Below are 21,365 nucleotides of genomic sequence, written 5' to 3'. Positions count from 1 at the left end.
AAATTATCTTTGACTGTTATAATCAGAGAAATAGATGAGAAACCAATGTAATTATCTTTTTAATCTCTAGAGGAAAAGGTTTGAATGTTTTCTTTTATAGATTTCTTCAGCGCTTTATAATCCTAATGTTCTTTTATATTAATTCTAAATCACTGTTCTTCAATCTGAGCCTGTTCTCTTCTTTTGGGCATCCATGACAATAATTGAGCTGACCTCAATCCTTGCAAATGTGCTTCCTGTCCTTGTTAATGTACAAACATGGTAACTTTATGCTTTGTAATTTAATTATTGTATATCTAATGATTTACCCCTCATGCTTATTATTTTTAACATCACTATGATATTTTCTAACAGGGGCCCCCAACCTCTGGGCCACAGACCCATTGGTACCTCTCATCAGATCAGCAGTGGCATCACATTAGAAATAAAGTGCACAATAAATGTAATGCTGTAGTTTTTCCAGGAGTCATGTATGGATGCGAGAGTTGAACCATAAAGAAGGCTGAGTGATGAAGAATGGATGCTTTTGAACTGTGGTGTCGGAGAAGACTCTTGAGAGTCCCTTGAACTGCAAGGAGATCAAACCAGTCAATCCTAAAGGAAGTCAGTCCTGATTATTCATTGGAAGGACTGATGCTGAAGCTGAAACTCCATACTTGGGCCACCAGATGTGAAGAGCCGACTCATTAGAAAAGACTGATGCTGGGAAAGATTAAAGGCAGGAGGAGAGGGGGACGACAGAGGACCAGAGGGTAGGAAAACATCACTGACCCAATGGAGGTGAGTGTGAGCCAGCTCCAGCAGATGGCGAAGGACAGGGAAGTCTGGCATGCTGCAGCCCATGGAGTTGCAGAGTCAGAATGACTGAGTGACTGAACTACAATAAAATGCAATGCGCTTGAATCACCCCGAAGCCATCCCTACCTGCCTGTTCCCCCCGTCCATGGAAAACTTCTCTTCTATGAAACTGATCCCTGGTGCCAAAAAGTTTGGGGACCACCGTTTATAAAATTAGCTACCATGAGTACAATGAGTCATACACTCTTTTAGGAATTTTATACATATTTTCATTTCTTTAATCTTCCCAGTAACTCTAAATTTCGATATAATTATTCAATCAATGTGACTCTGAATGGCCTCACTCCCAAAGCCCCCATGCATCCTTAATGCCGTATTTTCTCTTATCATGTTGCTGAGCTGATTCACTATTGTGAGGCATTTGGGGTTATTTCTGATTTACTGTAGTGATAATTATATCCCATAAACATTTCTTCCCTCATCATCCTGGGTCCCCACATAGCTCAGTTTCTACAGAGTAGCACGTAGCACTGCCCAAAGTAATTTTAAAGATGAATACCAATTTTCATGTTGTCTCTCAAAGAAAAATCACAGGGGATCCAATTCAGAACTCATAACACTACCTACCAGATCCCCTTTCTTCATTCCCCAGTTCTCTCACACTGTATAACTGCTGGAAAGGCAGTTACAGTCTGAACCTCCACAGACTGCCTACACGCCAAAACCCTGCAGCTCTCCTGTCTCCATATGCCCCCCACTGGCTCCTTGCTTTAGAGATCACCGCAGCATCGTGGGCTGGTCCTTCCCCTGGCCCTCACCACTCTGGTCTGGCTTCTCTATCATTCTAATAACCCATCCCCAAAGGAAAGAAGTCTCATATTATGTTAGTTAGAAATATGGACTGTGCAGAAACAGGCGGAGAGGAAATCTGGGAACATTCATACATGAATACACTTTATTCACTTATTTGTAAATTAAGATTTCTGATGTTTTTTTTTTCTTTTTTTTTCATTTGAGAGTCCCCCCTCCCCCTTGAATGATAGTGTCCAAAGTGAGATTGATGAGCGCTGAAAAGATCTGGTAACAGTGAATAGTTTTTGTTTTATTTAAAAATCTTTGGTTTGGCTGCACTGGGTCTTTGTTGCAACACAGGCTTTCTCCAGTTGTGGCATGTGGGCTCTTAGTTCCCCGAGCAGGTTATCAACCCTAGTCCCTTGCATTGGAAGGCAGATTCTTTTTATTTATTTGTTTATGGTTGAGCTGCGTCTTCGTTGCTGTGTGCAGGCTTTCCCTAGTTGTCATGAGCATGGGACCACTCCTCCCTACTTGCAGGACGCAGTCTTCCTACTGCAGTGGCTTCTCTGGTTGCAGAGCACAGGCTCTAGGGTGCTTGTGCTTCAGGGGCTGTGGCATGTGGGCTCAGGAGTTGTGGCTCTCAGGCTTACTTGCCTTGCAGCAGGTGGAATCATCCCAGACCAGGGATGGAACCCATGTCCACTGCACTGGCAGATTCTTAACCACTGGACTTCCAAGGAAGGTTTTAATCAAGAAGTACTCCAACTAATTAAAAAAAATAGATCCTATGATTACAAAGAAGTTGACTTGTCATAAGGCTTAAAATACATTTTTCCTTTTATGCCATTTTTTTTTTTAAAGGGCTTCCCTGGTGGCTCAGATGGTAAAAGCGTCTGCCTGTAATGTGGGAAACCCAGGTTCGATTCCTGGGTCGGGAAGATCCCCTGGAGAAGGAAATGGCAATCCACTCCAGCACTCTTGCCTGGAAAATCCCATGGACAGAGACGCCTGATAGGCTACAGTCCATGGGGTCGCAAAGAGTTGGAAATGCCTTCACTTCCACTTTCATGCCTTTTTAGGTGGTCAATGTATTTTATGATTAAAACTAAAGTATTATAAAATTCTGATTACTTTATACTAACTAGAAAATATCTATTGATGAAATGCAATAGTGTATAAAATACAAGTAGCCCCAAACTTTCCTGTTTTCTCTTCTCTAATGGACTAAAGAAGAAAAACAGAGGTTTAGACTCTGATAACAGCTCCTTCTGCTGCTAGCTGTTCCCATAAGAACCTTTCTTTTGATTTTGGCCAGCTCTCACGCTCTCATCTTTGATGAGTCACTAATCTTGGGACTGGTTTGGGGTCATCACTGGGGAAAATTGTGAAGTAACCCAAGCGTTTGTTTGGTATGCCCCAGATTGCTTTGGCATGTACTTCCTGTCTCTGGCACTCTTTTTTTTTTTTCCAGGCCCTCCTATCAACTTTTCCTTTCCAATCATATCAATCATTTACATATTAGTAGGACTTTAACTCGGAGAAGGCAATGGCACCCCACTCCAGTACTCTTGCCTGGAAAATCCCATGGGCTGAGGAGCCTGGTAAGCTGCAGTCCATGGGGTCACTAAGAGTCAGACACAACTGAGTGACTTCACTTTCTTTTTTCACCTTCATGCATTGGAGAAGGAAATGGCAACCCACTCCAGTGTTCTTGCCTGGAGAATCCAAGGGGAGCCTGGTGGGCAGCCATCTATGGGGTCGCACAGAGTCAGACACGACTGAAGCGACTTAGCAGCAGCAGCAGCAGGACTTTAACTGGACCTTCCCAGGTGGTGCTAGTGGTAAAGAATCCACCTGCCAATGCAGGAGACCCAAAAGGCACAAGTTCGATCCCTGGGTCGGGAAGATCCCTTGGAATAGGAAATGGCACCTCATCCCAGTATTCTTGCCTGGAAAATTCCATGGACAGAGGAGCCTAGCCGGCTCAGCAAAGAGTCAGACAAGAGTGAGTGACTGAGAACACACACACACACACAGGACTTTAACCCCATATACTCCCCCTTCTCAGAGATATTTGCTTGTATTGCCTTATCTCTAATTGTGAATGCAAAGGTTTGTTTCTGGTCCTGGAGTTTTAATCACTAATGAGCTGATGTAAACTATGGGTGAAGACTGACTGCCCAGGTGTCTTCTCTTATGGTTGTACAGACAGTCCGTGGCTTAAGATGCTTTGGCTTAGCAACTTTTTGGCTTTACAGTGATGCAAAAGTGATAGACGTTCAGTGGATACCATATTTAAAATTTTGTATTTGGGTTTTTTTGGGGAGGGGTGGCTAGCCATGTGCAGTAGGATACTTATTTATGGTTCTGGGCAGCCACTGAGCCACAGCTCCCAGTCAGCCACTCGGTCACAAGAGTACAGGCCAAATACACTTAAAACCATCAGTACCCAGACAGCCATTCTGGTTTCACATTCAGTGTGCTTGTATACATGCTAAGTTGTGTCAGTCATGTCCAACTCTGTGCAACCCCATGGCCTGTAGCCCACCAGGCTCCTCTGTCTATGGAACTCTCCAGGCAAGAATACTGCAGTGGGTTGCCATTCCCTTCTCCAGGTGTAGTAGTCAATAAATTACATGAACTAGTCAACGCTTTCTTCTAAAATAGGCTTTGTGGTAGATGATTTTGCCCAACTGTAGGTTCATGTGAGGGCTTCCCTGGTGGCTCAGTGATAAAGAATACCTCTGTCAATGCAGAGACTCAGGTTTGATTCCTGGGTCAGGAAGATCCCATGGAGGAGGGCACGGCAACCCACTCCAGTATTCTTGCCTGGAGAATCCCATGGACACAGGAGCCTGCTGAGCTACAGTCTATGGGGTCGCAAAACAGCTGGACATGACTGAGCGACTAAACAACAGCAAGGATCATCAGGGTTCATGTAAGCGTTCTGAGCACGTTAAGGTAGACTGGGCTAAGCTAGAATGTTTGGTAGGTTAAGTGTATTATGTGCATTTTTAATTTATGATACTTTCAACTTATGATGGATTAATTGGGATATAGCCCCATCAGAAGTTAAAGATCTACATTTTACAAGTCTGTATATATTCTCAGTTTACGACTATGACCAGCTCCCAAATTTTTCTGTAACTCCAAGTTTTGAGGTCAAGTGCATGTCTATGTCCACACCGGCCTTGCTTGGGCTCACACACACACATGTGAGAAAGAACAGGTAGGTGGCAAAACATGGGGTGTACTTGTTAGGGAAAGAAATGCATGCAATTTGTTAAGAATAAGTTACTAAACTCACTTTCTATGCAGTTCTTTATCTCTTTCATAATGCGTCTCTGGTGTCAGACTAAACCTGGAGCTTTTTTTTTTTTTTGCTTTGCTTTGCTTTTTTTTTTTTTTTTTCCAGTTTGACAAATGGATGGACACTCAGAGGAGAAGAATCCTGACAGTCCTGTTAGAACGCTGCTCCCTGTCACAGCAAAAGTTCTGCTGTTGAAAGCTTCAGGAGAAAATTCCAGCAGAAGCTCTGGATTTTATGACCAAGCTCCCAAAGGTGTTATCTTTATACATCTTTTCTTTCCTGGACCCCCAAAGCCTTTGTCACTGTGCACAGGCACAGATAAAGAAGCAGGGTTCGGTGTTTTGTAAAGACAGCCTAGAAAACACTGAACCTTGAGGGAAAAAAGAAAGCATGCATACAAAACCGAGCACCGACAAGATGCTCACCGCATTTTGTTTGCACAGTTTGGATTGGCCCCATCTCTTTGTGTCTGGCTGTGCACTTAGTGCTCACAGGAGAGAAAAAGTAAGCCATTGCTAAGTGTCCGTAAAATAGTATTAGCCAGTTGGGGAAATATATACACATGTATATAATGGTTCATCATCAGAATAGCCTTATATTGCACAGCAGAGGACCATAGTAAAACTTAAGAGTGTAGAGTGCAGGCCATTCATAAATAGAAAAGCATGAAATAAGGTGCTAATGTGATAAATACAGAAGCATGTGAGACTAAAGGAGTTCAGAGTGGGCAAATGTGCTCACAGGTTGGAAAAGCATCTGACCATTATTTTCTTACAAATAATTTCACGGTGTATTCAAGTATATTTTTTAAGATATAAAATTGATAGTCATTTTGTTGATTTCTTTTCATAGTCTAGAAAGACCAGAAATTCCCTGTTACTGTGCATTCACAGGGTAACTTTAGTTTTTAAAATTAAGAAAATGAAAAAAAATTAAGAAAATGAAAGCAGTAAGATAGATGATGTATTTAATAATTGGTGCTGGGACAATTGGGCAGTATCTGGAAAAAAATTCTAGAAGGATAAAAGATTGATATGAAATTATGGAAAACCATTCCCTACTCAAAGGAGGGAATTCCCTGGTCCAGTGGTTAAGTCTCTGCTTTTTCACTGCTGAGGGCAGAAGTTCAATCCCTGTTTGGGGAACTAAGATCCTGTAAGCCCCCAGGCATGACTAAAGGGGAAAAAAATGTAATTAAAGGAAATCTAGGGAAGGAAGACTTTGTGAGTAATCTATAATATTCAGAGCCTCAAGAGAAAATGTATAACTTAAAATCTTTATTTATTTTATATATTTTGTATATATATTATATATGCTTTATAAATAAAGAAAGCAAGATTTTAAGTTGTGATTATAAAAGTTAAAATTTTCTCCATCGAGAAGAAAACTGTAAATAAATACAGACAGTAAACAGGAGGGAGCTCCCTGGGAGTGGTTAGGACTCAGTGCTTTCACTGATTAGGGCTCAGGTTCAGCCCCTGGCCGGGAGACTATGAATCCACAAGCTGCTGCAGTGTGGCCCCCCAAAATTAAAATAATCTGGGGAAAAACATGTTGCCAGCAAAGGGGTAATTTTCTTATTTTTTAAAGAACGACTATAAATCTACATTAAGAAGAAAAAAAAAGCAAAGCCTAGCAGAAAAATGAGCAAAGGAAGTGAGCAAGTAGTTCACAGAAAGAAAAGCAGATGTTTCGAAAATAGATAAAATGCTTAGCCTCATTTTCATGCCATCGTTTGTGACTCAGATGAATTTAGTTTCTTTTTTAATGATAACATTTTATATTGTTAGGGGTGTGGGGAAACAAGCACCTTCATGTGTTGCACCTTCATAGATAAATTGATGCAAACACCCAGGAGAGCAATTTGGTAGTACCCAATTTTTAAATAAAGATTCCTGGACATTCCCTGGCGATCCAGTGGCTTTCACTACCAAGGATGTGAGTTTGATCTCTGGTTGGGGAACTGAGATCCTGCAAGCCATGAGACATGGCTAAAAACTTAAAGAAAGCAGGAATAGAAGGAACATACCTCAACATAATAAAAGCTATATATGACAAACCCACAGCAAACATTATCCTCAATGGTGAAAAATTGAAAGCATTTCCTCTAAAGTCAGGAACAAGACAAGGGTTCCCACTTTCACCATTACTATTCAACATAGTTTTGGAAGTTTTGGCCACAGCAATCAGAGCAGAAAAAGAAATAAAAGGAATCCAAATTGGAAAAGAAGAAGTAAAACTCTCACTATTTGCAGATGACATGATCCTCTACATAGAAAACCCTAAAGACTCCACCAGAAAATTACTAGAAATAATCAATGACTATAGTAAAGTTGCAGGATATAAAATCAACACACAGAAATCCCTTGCATTCCTATACACTAATAATGAGAAAACAGAAAGAGAAATTAAGGAAACAACTCCATTCACCATTGCAATGGAAAGAATAAAATACTTAGGAATGTATCTACCTAAAGAAACTAAAGACCTATATATAGAAAACTATAAAACACTGGTGAAAGAAATCAAAGAGGACACTAATAGATGGAGAAATATACCATGTTCATGGATTGGAAGAATCAATATAGTGAAAATGAGTATACTACCCAAAGCAATTTATAGATTCAATGCAATCCCTATCAAGCTACCAACAGTATTCTTCACAGAGCTAGAACAAATAATTTCACAATTTGTATGGAAATACAAAAAACCTCGAATAGCCAAAGCGATCTTGAGAAAGAAGAATGGAACTGGAGGTATCAACCTACCTGACTTCAGGCTCTACTACAAAGCCACAGTTATCAAGACAGTATGGTACTGGCACAAAGACAGAAATATTGATCAATGGAATAAAATAGAAAGCCCAGAGATAAATCCACGCACATATGGACACCTTATCTTTGACAAAGGAGACAAGAATATACAATGGATTAAAGACAATCTCTTTAACAAGTGGTGCTGGGAAATCTGGTCAACCACTTGTAAAAGAATGAAACTAGAACACTTTCTAACACCATACACAAAAACAAACTCAAAATGGATTAAAGATCTAAACGTAAGACCAGAAACTATAAAACTCCTAGAGGAGAACATAGGCAAAACACTCTCCGACATACATCACAGCAGGATCCTCTATGACCCACCTCCCAGAATATTGGAAATAAAAGCAAAAATAAACAAATGGGACCTAATTAACCTTAAAAGCTTCTGCACATCAAAGGAAACTATTAGCAAGGTGAAAAGACAGCCTTCAGAATGGGAGAAAATAATAGCAAATGAAGCAACTGACAAACAACTAATCTCAAAAATATACAAGCAACTCCTACAGCTCAACTCCAGAAAAATAAACGACCCAATCAAAAAATGGGCCAAAGAACTAAATAGACATTTCTCCAAAGAAGACATACAGATGGCTAACAAACACATGAAAAGATGCTCAATATCACTCATTATCAGAGAAATGCAAATCAAAACCACTATGAGGTACCATTTCACACCAGTCAGAATGGCTGCGATCCAAAAGTCTACAAATAATAAATGCTGGAGAGGGTGTGGAGAAAAGGGAACCCTCTTACACTGTTGGTGGGAACGCAAACTAGTACAGCCACTATGGAGAACAGTGTGGAGATTCCTTTAAAAACTGGAAATAGAACTGCCTTATGATCCAGCAATCCCACTGCTGCGCATACACACTGAGGAAACCAGAAGGGAAAGAGACACGTGTACCCCAATGTTCATCGCAGCACTGTTTATAATAGCCAAGACATGGAAACAACCTAGATGTCCATCAGCAGATGAATGGATAAGAAAGCTGTGGTACATATACACAATGGAGTATTACTCAGCCATTAAAAAGAATACATTTGAATCAGTTCTAATGAGGTGGATGAAACCGGAGCCTATTATACAGAGTGAAGTAAGCCAGAAGGAAAAACATAAATACAGTATACTAACGCATATATATGGAATTTAGAAAGATGGTAACAATAACCCGGTGTACGAGACAGCAAAAGAGACACTGATGTATAGAACAGTCTTATGGACTCTGTGGGAGAGGGAGAGGGTGAGAAGATTTGGGAGAATGGCATTGAAACATGTAAAATATCATGTAGGAAACGAGTTGCCAGTCCAGGTTCGATGCACGATGCTGGATGCTTGGGGCTGGTGCACTGGGACGGCCCAGAGGGATGGTATGAGGAGGGAGGAGGGAGGAGGGTTCGGGATGGGGAACACATGTATACCTGTGGCGGATTCATTTTGATATTTGGCAAAACTAATACAATTATGTAAAGTTTAAAAATAAAATAAAATTAGAAAAAAAAAAAACCCAAGATTACCTTTGGCCAGTAGTTTCACTTCTTGGAATTTGTCTGATGGGTATACTTCAACACATGCAAAATGTATGTCTATATAAGAATATTGCATCATTGTTTGTAGTAGCAAAAGGTTGGAAACAATGGAAATGTCTGCTAATAGCAGACTGGTTGCAACTATCTCCTCAATATATCATCAATAAAACAACAAAGGTGCAGAATTATCCTACCACTTTGGAAGAATAAAAGAATGTATCCATATTTGTTGCTCTTCTGGAATGGCACACAAGAAGCCAGTAACAATGGTTACATTCACAGAGGGAAATGAGTGGCTATATGACAAGGATGAGAGAGGCTTTTTTTTTTTTTTTTTTTTACTTTTTTTACAGTGTGCCCCTTGGTATCTTTGAATTTAGTATTGATGTACACATATTATTCTAAAATTGAAACAATTTGTTTTTTAAAAAAACATAGTGTTTTAAATGCCCAGTAATAGAGTATCATTCTGCCATATAAAGAATTATTAGGCAGTCATTAGAAAACATGTTTTGGAAGAACAGAGATGCTTATTATGTATAAAATGAAGAAAGCATGATTTTAAATTGCATGCAGTTTCCCAATTTTGCTTTCATATATACCTGAAAAACAGAAAGGAAAATAACTCTACCAGCTTGTTGATAATGTTTGGTCATCTCTGATTGACAGGGTTCTGGGTATTGTTTTTCTTCAGGTTTCTCAGAATTTTCCATGTTTTTCACAATGAGAATGTTATCATTCCAGGGAGATGTGATACGAAATAGATAATCTTATCATCTATGTGTACCATATGTCAATCTTGGTAGATTTCAACATTTTATTTTATTTCCCAGAACTGACTGTGAGGCAATTGTTCTTTAGCTAGATTTAAAGTAAACAATAAAGTCATTGCACCAAGATGAGCTTTGAGCTGTTTGAAAATGTGGTGGTGGTTGTCTTACAGTTTTGAAAGAGCTTCCCCACCCTCAACTTTCCTCATTCCTGTTTAGTTTTAAACAAACAAAAAGCAGCAAAAATCAAAAACAAAGCAAAATTTTATCTATCCCCAGTGCAGGGGGGGAACCCCAACGTAACTACCCAGGTCTAAACCCGATCTAAGTCAAAAGAGGAAAAGAATGAGAGTTGAGAAAAACTTTCTCCCCATCCCCTCCCTCCCAAACCCCACATCTTGATTGAATTAACTAACCATATGAGGATTAAGGGCAGTGCAGTTTCATTCTGGGTTGCACAAAGTGGTTGTGATCTCTGTTTCTGCCTGCAGTGTTGTGTAAGATCCTCTAAGCCTTTTCCTCCATCTAGATCCTGAACCTACTGTTTCTCCCATTTGTGCCCCACCTCTGCTTCCCTCTCCCCTACATGTCTTATCTTCAGCTCATAAAATAATCCTGGACATAACACACTGGCCACCTGATGCGAAGAGCTGACTCATTTGAAAAGACCCTGATGTTGGGAAAGATTGAAGGCAGGAGGAGAAGGGGACAACAGAGGATGAGATGGTTGGATGGCATCACCAACTCAATGGACGTGAGTTTGGGTAACTTTGAAACTCCGTACACAATGGATGGAAGGAGGGAGGAAGACGGACAGATAGATAAACAGATGGATGGGTAGTGAGTTCCATTACAGAGTGTTCTGCTCCTTTTGGGGGCACTCAAACATTATTTATTGTTGAGTTAACCTTGAAAAAGAGGCCAGTTTTCCAAAGATGAAATGAATGTGAAGACTAGTTACCATCTCTGCAATTCATGTTAAGAGATATGGAATGCCTAGTCTGAACTTTATATATGGACTTGACTCTAGTTTCTACTAAGACTTATTTAAAACCTGGAATAAATTATTTTAAAAACTACTACACATAATAGGGTCACCTCCACCATTTTCTGGATATGTAGGATTGACCATAATGCTATGAAAGTGGAATGTACAGAATACTTTTTAAAAAATGTATTAATTTGGCTGCACCAAGTGTCAGTTGCAGCACGTAGAATCCAGTTCCCTAACTAGGGATCAAACCCTGGCCCCCTGCACTGAAAGCATAGAATCTTAGCCACTAGACCACCAGGGAAGTCCCCACGACAAATACTTAATGCTTCATTGAATCTTAAAGGCTATTTAGGACACATCAATATAGTATTAGTCATTGTGTTCCCTTTATATATTTAGGTAAATCATAAGCATGTAGGGAAAACAGAAGCATATCATGAAAAAAATGAGCAATGTGCCAACTGGAGTTTCTGTAGCCTTCACACAACGTTCATATGCAGACTCCCAGAGATCCTTCAGTTCAATTCAGTTCAGTCACTCAGTCGTGTCTGACTCTTGTGACCCCATGAATCGCAGCACACCAGGCCTCCCTGTCCATCACCAACTCCTGGAGTTTACCCAAACTCGCGTCCATTGAGTTGGTGATGCCATCCAACCATCTCATCCTCTGTTGTCCCCTTCTCCTCCTGCCTTCATTCTTTCCCAACATCAGGGTCTTTTCAAATGAGTCAGCTCTTCGCATCAGGTGGCCAAAGTAATGGAGTTTCAGCTTCAACATCTGTCCCTCCAATAAACACCCAGGACTGATCTCCTTTAGGATGGACTGGTTGGATCTCCTTGCTGTCCAAGGCACTTTTAAGAGTCTTCTCGAACACCACAGTTCAAAAGCATCAATTCTTTGGCGCTCAGCTTTCTTTATAGTCCAACTCTCACATCCATACATGACTACTGGAGAAACCATAGCCTTGGCTAGACAGACCTTTGTTGGCAAAGTAACGTCTCTTCTTTTTAATATGCTGTCTAAGTTGGTCATAACTTTCCTTCGAAGGAGTAAGCATCTTTTAATTTCATGGCTTCAATCATCATCTGCAGTGATTTTGGAGCCCAGAAAAATAGTCAGCCACTGTTTCTCCATCTATTTTGCCATGAAGTGATGGGACCGGATGCCATGATCTTCGTTTTCTGAATGTTGAGCTTTAAGCCAACTTTTTCACTCTCCTCTTTCATCAAGAGGCTCTTTAGTTCTTCTTGACTTTCTGCCATAAGGGTGGTGTCACCTGCATATCTGAGGTCATTTATATTTCTCCCAGCAATCTTGATTCCAGCTTGTGCTTTCTCCAGCCCAGCATTTCTCATGATGTACTCTGCATATAAGTTAATAAGCTGGGTGACAATATACAGCCTTGATGTACTCCTTTTCCTATTTGGAACCAGTCTGTTTTTCCATGTCCAGTTCTAACTGTTGCTTCCTGACCTGCATACAGGTTTCTCAAGAGGCAGGTCAGGTGGTCTGGTATTCCCATCTCTTTCAGAATTTTCCACAGTTCGTTGTGATCCACACAGTCAAAGGCTTTGGCATAGCCAGAGATCTTTAGGAAGTTCCGAAGTCTTATCTGAAGCTTAGTTTCCCCATTTGCAAGGGGAGAATATTAATTATACTACCCTTCAGGTTGTGACGAGGATGGTTAATAGGTGCTCAATAAATATTAGTTGACTTGGATTCTGTCTGAATTAACATTTAAAAAAAGAAAAGAAAAGAAAAAGGGGTACCTAAAGCCAGTGCTCTGTGAGAACCTGGAGGGATGGGATGGGGAGGGAGGTGGAAGTGGTGTTCAGGTTGGAGGGGACACATGTATACCTATGGCCAATGTATGGCAAAACCATCATAATGTTGTAATTATCCTCCAATTAAAAAAAAATCTTCCTGCCTTGTTAGGAAGCACTTCAGGTAAGAGGTAACTTGGTTGTGATTTGGAAAAAAAGGACCAAAAAGAAACTACTTGTGAATTCCAGGCCTGGTTTATCAAGTTAAAATTATGTTTGCTCTGATTCATTCATGAATGAATCCATGAATCCACTTCCCCAGTGGCTCAGTGGTAAAGAACCTGCCTGCAATGCAGAGAAGTGGATTCGATCCCTGGGTCAGGAAGATCCCTTGGAGGAGGGCATGGCAACCCACTCCAGAAAAAAAAATAAAGAAGTTCTCTCAGTACCAGGGTGACGGCTCAAAACCTAGAGAAAGTGGACATGTAACCTGAATAGTTTTTTACATTGTTTCTCCAGGTGAGCTGGCATTGGAAGAATTTAACTGAACTGGATCACCTCTGGATGCTAAAATGTTTATGGTTTAACTGGTATATCAATGTCTCCCCAGCTCCCTATGAGCAGGGTGTATGGAAGAAGCATTATATTCAAATGGTGAAAGAACTCCATGTTACCAAGCCCAAGGTAAATTTGGGAAAAGAAGAATTCCTAACATCAGCTACTTAGGAATTCTAGAACTAAGTTGGAGAAGGCCATTGTTTCAAAAGAAATATACCATGACCTCAAAATTCCCTTGTTCTAAGAACTTAACAGCTCTTTTCAAGATATCCATGTTAGTTGAAAGTAATCTGACACTCACAAACCACAGTTCCACCAGGTTATGACTTGGAGCTCCTCATTCTCTCCAGATTCCTGGATTTCTGTGTCTCTGATGCCTACAGTACACAATTCTGACACTGGGATTCTGTGGGTAATGTGCAGTATTTATTACCTATGGGTCATCAAATTTTACTTAACTAATTCAAATTTTCTGTGATTCTACCAGGCAAACTGAATGTTTATGTTTCTATCATTAATAAAGAAAAGTTTGCAAAAAATTAGTAATTAGGAAATGGCATAATGGGCATATTAAAGTTCTTTTCACTTTAGAAACTAGCAATGTAAAGTCCTTACATAGAATTGTAAACAGTAAACAGTATGAGCATAAATTTTTCTAGTGGTTTTCTATGCATTGCAACCAATGTTTATGTTCATTCTTATAGTCACAGTTAATTAGATAACTTATGGGAAATTTGTATGAGCTTTTTCTTTATGGCATGATCTATATACATGCACAGTTGTGCATTGTGTTGTATAATAGAAGAGTTCCTGAAAATTATGTGTAAATTACAATTTTAAAATTATTTTTAAAACCACGGGGATTTTTTTTATTTATAGAAAAGCTGCAGTGGATCCTTTTTGAGTTGGAGAATCCTTTTGAAATATGAATAGTTGGCTCTTAACATGCTGATGTACGTTTCATTTTATTGTGTTTACTTGAAGTAGAAACCCTCTACATTTAATATAGTAATAAACTGCATAATTAATATTGTTATAATTACAATGATAAAAGCAGTCTTTCTGATTTCAGTGATGGCTGTTCTTCATGAGAATTTCTTTTAAAAAGAAAAATGTAAAGTGCAGTGGTGGAAGAGTTATTTTAAAAATTACAATAGCTTGATAGGGATTGCGTTGAATCTATAAATTGCTTTGGGTAGTATACTCATTTTCACTATATTGATTCTTCCAATCCATGAACATGGTATATTTCTCCATCTATTAGTGTCCTCTTTGATTTCTTTCACCAGTGTTTTATAGTTTTCTATATATAGGTCTTTAGTTTCTTTAGGTAGATATATTCCTAAGTATTTTATTCTTTCCGTTGCAATGGTGAATGGAATTGTTTCCTTAATTTCTCTTTCTGTTTTCTCATTATTAGTGTATAGGAATGCAAGGGATTTCTGTGTGTTGATTTTATATCCTGCAACTTTACTGTAGTCATTGATTATTTCTAGTAATTTTCTGGTGGAGTCTTTAGGGTTTTCTATGTAGAGGATCATGTCATCTGCAAATAGTGAGAGTTTTACTTCTTCTTTTCCAATTTGGATACAAACAACTAATCTCAAAAATATACAAGCAACTCCTACAGCTCAACTCCAGAAAAATAAACGACCCAATCAAAAAATGGGCCAAAGAACTAAATAGACATTTCTCCAAAAAAGACACACAGATGGCTAACAAACACATGAAAAGATGCTCAACATCACTCATTATCAGAGAAATGCAAATCAAAACCACTATGAGGTACCATTTCACACCAGTCAGAATGGCTGCGATCCAAAAGTCTACAAATAATAAATGCTGGAGAGGGTGTGGAGAAAAGGGAACCCTCTTACACTGTTGGTGGGAATGCAAACTAGTACAGCCACTATGGAGAACAGTGTGGAGATTCCTTAAAAAACTGGAAATAGAACTGCCTTATGATCCAGCAACCCCACTGCTGGGCATACACACTGAGGAAACCAGAAGGGAAAGAGACACGTGTACCCCAATGTTCATCGCAGCTCTGTTTATAATAGCCAAGACGTGGAAGCAACCTAGATGTCCATCAGCAGATGAATGGATAAGAAAGCTGTGGTACATATACACAATGGAGTATTACTCAGCCATTAAAAAGAATACATTTGAATCAGTTCTAATGAGGTGGATGAAACTGGAGCCTATTATACAGAGTGAAGTAAGCCAGAAGGAAAAACATAAATACAGTATACTAACGCATATATATGGAATTTAGAAAGATGGTAACAATAACCCGGTGTACGAGACAGCAAAAGAGACACTGATGTATAGAACAGTCTTATGGACTCTGTGGGAGAGGGAGAGGGTGGGAAGATGTGGGAGAATGGCAATGAAACATGTAAAATATCATGTAGGAAACGAGTTGCCAGTCCAGGTTCGATGCATGATGCTGGATGCTTGGGGCTGGTGCACTGGGACGGCCCAGAGGGATGGTATGGGGAGGGAGGAGGGAGGAGGGTTCGGGATGGGGAACACATGTATACCTGTGGCGGATTCATTTTGATATTTGGCAAAACTAATACAATTATGTAAAGTTTAAAAATAAAATAAAATTGGAAGAATAAAAAAAAATAAAAATAAAAAAATAAAAATTACAATAGCTATGACTCCTTTTATCACAAGGCTTTCCTTAACTCTCATTCAACATCACTCATAGCCAGGGAAAGGCTTCAATAGCTGACGCGTGGGCTGTTCTGGGACAGAGGAGAGAAAAGTGATCAACCAGGTTGTAGAATGAAAAAAGGTTTTGAGTATTGTATGTAATACTGATTTTAATACTTGGTCTTCAACAATAACTCTTTTTCCAGAAACCATTTATGCACTTCCCTGGTGGCTCAGACGGTAAGGAATCCACCTGCAATGCAGGAGATGCAGGTTTGATCCCTGGGTTGGGAGGATCCCCTGGAGAAGAGAATGGCCACCCACTCCAGTATTCTTGCCTGGAGAATCCCCATGGTTGGAGGAGCTTGGTGGGATACAGTCTGCAGGATCATAAAGAGTCGGACATGATTGAGCAACTGTTGGAGGCCAGCGTGAGGCACTCCGCCCGCCCGTGGCAAAGGTCATGAGGAAGGAGGCTCGACATACGCAAAGGCGGGATCGAGCCCCAGGAGTCCCCCTGGAAATCCTCGAGCATCTACCCCCATAACCAGAGCCTGTCTACTTTACTACTTTGTACTCTCACCTACACCTCTGACTTTATGGGGGGCTGTCCCCCACCACCTCGTTTGGAGAAGGAGTTAACTTAGAGCTCCAGTTAACAAAAACTCCTGGGTGCGACAAGGGTGTTTTAACCTACAAACTCCTCTGAAGGTTCTCTAGCCTGCCTGACAGGCTTGTCGGGCCACATGTGATTGCTCACAGCCTCCCAACCGTGAGAGGCACAAGATGCTTTAAACCTTCTAAAAACAGATTCCTTAGAAAAGTTAGAAAACCATTAGTATAAGTATAGTGGGCTGATTAGAAATTGTATTGCTGAAGGGTTTTTCATTTGTTGAGCCAATGTTTGTTGCTAAGTCTCCACATTCCCTGCCCTTACACACATTAATGAATATATAGAAGAAATAAGTATTAACCTTTGATATTAATCACGTTAGACCTTAGGCTAAGTAAATTCTTTCCTTAATTAAAACCCACTACACCCTCACCCTATAGGAATGTAACTTTATCTGGTACCTTCGGAAGGTGGAGTCTTTTTGAAGAATAATCACCCCTGGAGAAATAAGTGTCCTGGTTGACTGACCGCTGTCACAAGGAGAGGGTCATAAATCGTCAGCAGGCCCCCTGGCCAGAAGATGATGTAAATACCCCTAAGACCTCTGTATACATTTGTATGAAGCACCTGACTTTGATAAAAGTCAGGACTGCTGACCCCACATGACTTTTGTATAACACCTCAGTGTATAAAAACAGACCCTGGAAAATAGAGAATCGGGATCAGTTTCTCGAAATACTGGTCTCCCCATGTCACTTTCTCTCTCAAACTCTGGCTGAGTCTCCATATGGAGCGCGGAACCCGCCATGCTTACTAATTATGCCTAGGCTTCTAAGATCCGACTGGGGAGGCCTCAGTGTCTCCTCTCCTTTGGGAGAACGGAAGGATGCCTGTGGCCTACGTAAGTGGTGCAAGCTTCTTGTCTTGAAGTTTTATTGGTCTCCCACGTAAACCAAGCTACTCAGCCTCTTTTCTCCACTGAATTTTCCTACTGAGCTATCCTCATTCTATTACTCTTTACATCTCTAATTAATATCTAATTGAAGCTATTGTATCCTTATCCTCGCCGACACCGTCCCCGCTTCGAACTCCCTGGATCAGCCGGGCTGGACCTCGGCAAGCAACTAACACACACATATTTTAAGATGATGAATAGTTCTGATATAAGAAAGTTGCCACATTGTTGCTTAGTATTTCATTTCTTTAGGGAGTAGTTTGTTATAGTAAATTTCAGTTTTTCTATTAAAGAAAAAATTGCAAATTAAACCTGGTAAGATATAAAAAAGGAATAATACATGATGACCAAGTGGGATGTATCCAAGGAGAGTAAGGTTGGCACAATATTAAAAAATCAGTCCATGTAATTCACAGAATAAAAGACAAAAGATGTTTGGTTATTTCAATATATGCAAACAAAAGCATTTAATTTTTTTTTCATCATTTGCCATTTTAAAAAGTCTCAAATGGCTTTGGGTAAAGGGAACAAAGTTTTTGTTTACTTAACAGAAAAGTCATCAGTTTTCATTATTATCTATTCTGTTAATGGGTCAAATATTTTGTACTTTTCAGAATTAATGATGTTTATTTATGTATATAGTTACGAGCATTCATGCCCAAATTTTCTCCCCTGAAAATGCTTTTTTATTATCATGTATTCTTTATTACCAGTGGTGTTAAACAAGATCTCTTCCAGCAAAAATAGATTTCATTCCATATAAACTCAGAAAAATGAAATGAATGTCCATCTTATTTATTTTATTTTTTTGGCCACCCCGTGTGACTTGGGCTTTTAGTTCCCTGACCAGGGACTGAACTCCTGCTCTTGGCAGTGAAAGTGTGGAGTCCTCACCACTGGACCACCAGGGAATTCCTTGAATGTCCATTTTAAGTGAGATCCGCACTGTGCTGTGCTTAGTTGCTGAGTCGTGTCCAACTCTTTTCAGCCCCATGGCCTGTAGCTCACCAGGCTCCTCTGACCATGGGGATTCTCCAGGCAAGAGTACTGGAGTGGGTTGCCAGGATTCACACAAAACACTGAACACTAATCTTGTAATGAGCCATCTATTATATAAAAGTAAAATGTCTTCTTACTCTACTTACAATCACTCACTAAATCAGTAAATATGTATTAAATACTGTTATGTGCTAGCTGCTAAGGGTACAATGGTCTTAACCCCACTTTCTGGGAGTCTAGTCTATGGCCCAGGACAGAAACAGATAGTTACCACACTGAATACGAAGTACTATCCTGTAAGAGAAACATGCACAAAGAAAGAGCAGTTGAAACAAGGATAAGAAACTAACTGATTCTGCTTGGAGGAACTTGGGGAATTTTTAAATTTTCACAAACAATTTAAGCAAACCAATTTACTGAGCAAAGCTTCCCTAATCTCTTAAGGAAAAAAAAATTAAACCTTTAATGGCTTCTCAACGTAGCAGTATCTCTTCCCTTAGGCTACAACCACATAAAAACCCTTACGAATTTTACATACAAAAAAACAAGACTTTCATTTTGGGCAATTAAAAAATAGACTTTTCAAAAAAAAAAAAAAAAAGACTTTCATTTCCCAATTCTTTAGGAATGGCTGAAGTTTTGATAATTGATAAAATCTATAGTTTACCCCTACATAATGGAAATTATTTCTGTGTTTTAGATAGGTAGAACAGGGTACTGTTTTTAAGAACATATATTGTTATGAACAAACTAACTGCAGTTGTGGAATAACTGTATAATGATATGGCAGGAGAGGTGGCGAGACAGGATAGAGAAGCTCACTGTGTGGCCTGAAGCTGGAGAGTCCTGGATTCAAATTCTGACCCTGGGTCTTACTGCTTATGTCTTCACAGTAGTAGTGGGAAATTTTATCAGTTTATCTTACCTTCAGTTTTCTCTTCTATAAAATTGAAGCAGTTACGATTACCTTTTAAATTTATTATGAAGGTTAAATAAAGTAATGTAGGAACGGGACTTTCCTGGTGGTCCAGTGGTTAAGACTCTGTGCTTCCAATGTAAGTGGTGCAGGTTCGATCCCGGTAGGGGGAACTAAGATCCCACATGCCTCACTGTATAACCCCCCTCAAAAAATAATAAGGTAGGAATACTTCCTGAGACAGTGCCTGGCACATACAAGTACCTCTGGGTTGGTGGCTGCTATAATCACTGCCACCATTATCAGTGCCATCATGGTGATGATGATTTTTTTGAAGGATTTATTTATTTATTTATTTATTTTTGGTTACAAAGGGTCTTCGTTACTGCCCTTGGGCATTCTGTAGTTGCAGTGAACAGGGGCTATTCTTTACCTTCTGTGCTCAGGATTCTTATTGCGATGGCTTCTCTTGTTGCAGAGCACAGACTCTAGAGCTCTGGCTCAGTGGTTGTGGCACACGGGCATATGGAATCTTCCTGGACCAGGGATTGACCCAGCGTCCCATGCATTGGCAGGCAGATTCTTAATCACTAGACCACCAGGGAAGTCCATGTTCTTTGTTTTACTTTTGTTATTATTATAGTGTTTTGAGAACAGAAATAATTTTCTCCTTCTGCTGCTGCTGCTGCTAAGTCTCTTCAGTCGTGTCTGACTCTGTGCGACCCCATAGACAGCAGCCTACCAGGCTCCCCTGTCCCTGGGGTTCTCCAGGCAAGAACACTGGAGTGGGTTGCCATTGCCTTCTCCGACAAACTATGAGCACAATCGGACATTTCTCTGGCTTAAAAAACAAAACAAAAATCAAAGGCTAAACAGAAACCCTCTCTCTGGGTTTTTGACATTTACCATCTGTCACCCTCTAGCAGGGCTTGCTTAAGTTAAAACAGTCATAAATTAAAGACTTCAAAAGTTGTGCTCATTCAAGCTGAAAGGGAAACCAGGGCAAAGTAAACACAGATGGAACACCATTAAGCTACGAGTAGGTGAAGTGTGCGATTATATAGACCTACTTGTGTGTGTTATTTGCTCAGTCATGTCTGACTCTTTGCGACCCTGTGGACTGTAGCCTGCCAGGCTTCTCTGTCCATGGAATTCTCCAGGCAAGAATACTGGAGTGGGTTGCCATTTCCTCCTCCAGGGGATCTTCTGACCCAGGGATTGAACCTGGGTCTCCTGCATTGCAGGTGGGTTCTTTACCATCTGAGCCACCAGGGAAGCATACTTGTGTGGTTTCTGTAAATATGCTAATTAGAATCACTATTTCTGCTTAATTATGATAAGGAGCATTAAGGCATAATTAAACCCTCCAAAAGTGAGCTGGGATGTTTGACTCAACATTGGTGTCTATGATATGCGTGCATGCTCAGTCTTGTCTGACTCTTTGCAACCCCATGGACTGTAGCCTGCCAGGCTCCTCCTTTCCATGGAATTTTCCAGGCAAGAATACTGCAGTGGGTTGCCATTTCCTACTCCAGGTGATCTTTCAGACCCAGGGATCGAACCCGAGTCTACTGCATCTCCTGCCTTGGCAGGCAGAGTCTGTACCACTCTGCCACTGGGGGAGCCTTGTGGCTGTTCAGGCCGCAGACTGCAGGTGGCTAAGGCCCCCTCCCTCCACTGCGCCAGTTTGCCACGCCCCCCGCCCACCACACTCCTACATGAGGCAAGGTGATTGTGAAAATGAAATACTAGCTATGGGGCCTGAGAGGAGAGGAACTGGGTTTTGAGGAAATTCATTTAGGGGACATAAAGAAAATAAGGAGTAAATAAAATCTGACAATAAAATGGATAATGAAGGACCTACTGTACAGCACAGGGAACTC

The 21,365-nt window shown here is 40.3% G+C and overlaps 1 long non-coding RNA gene across 4 annotated transcripts; it reads left to right on the top strand.

Moving 5' to 3' along the window:
- Positions 1–382: 382 nt before the first annotated feature.
- On the top strand, positions 383–20,510 carry LOC139186840 (uncharacterized). Of its 4 annotated transcripts, XR_011570437.1 has the most exons (4): positions 3,096–3,194; positions 5,009–5,155; positions 13,300–13,464; positions 16,206–20,510. It is a non-coding gene; the product is annotated as an uncharacterized lncRNA (long non-coding RNA). The 4 variants fall into 4 exon arrangements; XR_011570435.1 differs by lacking the exons at positions 3,096–3,194; positions 16,206–20,510 and adding an exon at positions 383–780 and having other exon boundaries at positions 13,300–13,988; XR_011570434.1 differs by lacking the exon at positions 16,206–20,510 and having other exon boundaries at positions 13,300–13,988.
- Positions 20,511–21,365: the final 855 nt, after the last annotated feature.

This window comes from Bos indicus, chromosome 14 (genome assembly GCF_029378745.1).
Source record: "Bos indicus isolate NIAB-ARS_2022 breed Sahiwal x Tharparkar chromosome 14, NIAB-ARS_B.indTharparkar_mat_pri_1.0, whole genome shotgun sequence".
Classification (NCBI taxonomy): Eukaryota; Metazoa; Chordata; class Mammalia; order Artiodactyla; family Bovidae; genus Bos; species Bos indicus.
The sequence above is the reverse complement of the archived record's forward strand: the minus strand, read 5'-3'. Positions and strand labels throughout refer to the sequence as shown.